The sequence below is a fragment of the Bolinopsis microptera genome, chromosome 6 (genome assembly GCF_026151205.1).
Source record: "Bolinopsis microptera isolate Bmic1 chromosome 6, MBARI_Bmic_1.0, whole genome shotgun sequence".
Classification (NCBI taxonomy): Eukaryota; Metazoa; Ctenophora; class Tentaculata; order Lobata; family Bolinopsidae; genus Bolinopsis; species Bolinopsis microptera.
Genome location: NC_087077.1, coordinates 1,756,679 through 1,759,853, shown reverse-complemented (window position 1 = coordinate 1,759,853; position 3,175 = coordinate 1,756,679).

Genomic DNA, 3,175 nt, shown 5'->3' with positions numbered 1-3,175 from the left:
TTACTGCTCCCTCGTCTGGGGTTTTGCTGACAAATCCCACATAGAAACACTATTTGTAAAACAAAAAATGGGTCTTAGAGCAATACTACCAGGTTTTGTTAATTACTGGTACAAAGATGGTATACCACCAGCAAGTACCAAGTCTGGTTTCTATGTACACAAAATATTGACAGTTCATAGTATCATCGTAAAGAACGCATTAGTTTTTATACATAAGCTGAAAAACTTCCCAAGTTTAGTGCCTCCCTCTATAAAGAAAACAATACCTAACAGTGCACCAATATTTAACGTCGCCGATCCGGATTCGAGTCTTACAACTACATGGTCAGATGAATACGGTAAATACCCTTACAATAATTCAGTATTCTACAAAGGTCCACTACTAGCAATAAACAGATATAGTGTCGCAGCAACTTCCTTGCCAAGTCTATTCAACCTTAACATCTACAAAAGGTGCATAAAAAACATGCTCATTGATCAACAAAACGAGGGCATTGCAGACGAATGGCCCAACTTTATGTTATACAATATAACGGGACTAAGGAAATCAGAGCGCAACATCAACCGCAATGCTAATAATAACTCTGTCTCATAAGCACGCCATCACAGAATCAATCTCACTGCATACCATCTCAGTTACACTGCCATCAATTCGCCAGCAAAAACGGCATGACGCTATGCGACTGATAACAGTCGTTAAATTTTAAAAATTTTGGAATAGCTAGCTAGCCCTAGCTATGCGCCTGTTTCCACTCTACAACTCCATAAAAAGCGCATTAATATGATAATTTTAACTAAAGGCAACTTTATATGTGCTCAGCTATGTTTTTGTTCGACAAGCTCCATGATATACATATTAATCGTTTTAATGAGACCTAATCTTGTGTGAGTTTTGAGTTTGAATTGATAACACTTATTATATATATTATTTTTTGAGTAAACATTGGCTGGTACTTCGGGCCGGTCCCCAACAAAAATAACACCGCTTTTAAGATAAATCTTATACTCAGCAGTGTTTGAACTAGTCATCCCAGAAAATATCATGAATACTGAGCTAAAAAATAACATATGCTTGAAAATATATCGTCAATACTAAAGCCCGAAAATGGTACATAAATATATTATGCAAATATCGAATTCCAAAAATGACCACAATAGTTATCGATAAAGTTTTTCAAGTTCATCTGGAGACATTTTGAAAAGGTAAGTTTTTAGAAAAGCTTTAAAACATTCCAGAGATTGAGCAGAGGTGATGGTAACAGGCAGACGATTGTAGATCTTTGGAGCCACTACAGAGAAGCTTGACTTACTTGACTTAAGGCGGGTAGTATTCCCGAGATCCATTGACAACAGTTCTCCACAGCTTTCTGTCCTCCATCAGTCTAGCTATCTCATCTACTGATTTCAGCCCAGTATCTGCTTTTAGGTTATCTAGTAGTGTTAAGTAAGGTCGCCCCCTGTTAGTATGCCCATGACTCGGCTTCCAGAGGATCAGTTTGTTCAGAGTCAGCTCCGGATGTCGGTGAGCATGACCTGCAAGTCTAAGCCTTCGTTGGGTTATCTTGGAGCTGACTTTAGGGAGATCACCGTACAGGCTGTGGTTGCTGACATGGTCTCGATATTGATTGATGTTAAGGGCCATTCTTAACATTCGTGTATAGCAACCATTGACCATCTTCTCTAGCCTTTTCGTCATAGTCCAAGTCTCGGAACCGTATAGAAGCACCGACTCGACTAGTGCTGTGAACACTGTGGTCTTGATAGACTTTCTAAGGTTAGATTTCCAAAGTTTTTTGAGAGTGTGGCATGCTCCCCATGCTCTTCCTTTCCTAACCCTGATATCACTCTCACTGTCTCTGATTCTAGAACCAAGATAGGTAAAGTCTTCCACGTGCTCTATTGTGTTGTTACCCAGGGACTTGATGGTATCAGGGTTCTCGATGTTCTGAGTAATGAATTTGGTTTTCCCTTCATTCATTCTAAGTCCCACTGTAGCAGCAACTCTTTCTACCTCTAGCATCAGCATCTCTGCCTCCTTTACAGTTTTTGCTATCAGAGCAATGTCATCTGCAAAACCAGTGTCTGATATCTTCTCCGCCTTGACTCTCCTACTCCGATAAGGCTTAATGGTAAATCCTATTTCAGGGTGCTTGCTTAAGGCTTGTCTCATGCAATAGTCAAGGGCTATAATGAACAAGTATGGTGCTAATGTATCCCCTTGGAGAACTCCTGCCAGGATATCAAATAGCTCGGTATCCCCATCTGGTGTTATAACTTTGCCCTTCGTGTTCACATAGAGAAGATTAATGATATCTACAATACTGTCCGGTATTCCATAGGCCTTTAGTATTTGCATCAAAATTCCCCTGTGAAGTGAATCAAAGGCCTTCTTAAAATCAACAAACACCATAGCTGCCGGTAAATTTCTCTGTCTAGCCCCCTCTAGAATCCTTCTGAGTGCCAAGATATGACTAGTAGTGGACCGTCCTTCCCGAAAACCATTCTGAGTGTCCCTAAGTACCCCCTCTATGGCCGGCTGGATCCTATTAAGCACCATTCTATTAAGAGTTTTAGCTACAAGTGAAGTCAAAGATATCCCCCTCCAGTTTCCAGTCTCCCTTTTTGGGGACGGGGATGATGTTGCTTATCCTCCACTGATCTGGCGCAATACCATCTGTCAGGGCTTTGTTGCAGAAGGACAGCACGATTTCATCCAGAGAAGCTACGCTCACCAAACTTTGAATTACAAGAAGGAACAATAAGCTTCAATGAGTGACCATGATGAGCATACTTGAACATGTCCTGCAGATAAATTGGTGCCAATCCTAACAGTGACTTGTGAGATAGTAATAAGATTTTGAAGACAATCCTTTTCTTTACATCTAACCAGTGAAGCTTTATCAGGTCATCATCAAGATGGTCATGTTTATATTTACCAGTGACAGCTTTTGCAGCAGCATTCTGAAGTAACTGGAGCTGATGCAGCAGCTTCTCGCCGATACCAAAGTACAGACCGTTACAGTAATCTAGACATGACACTACTAGACTGTTAACGATGATCTTAATCTGTTTGGGACTCAGTAGAAATCTGATTTTTCTGATATTACGTAACGTATGAAAACATTTCTTCTTGAGATTTACGATCTGTTTATCAAATACCAGCTGATTGTCCATT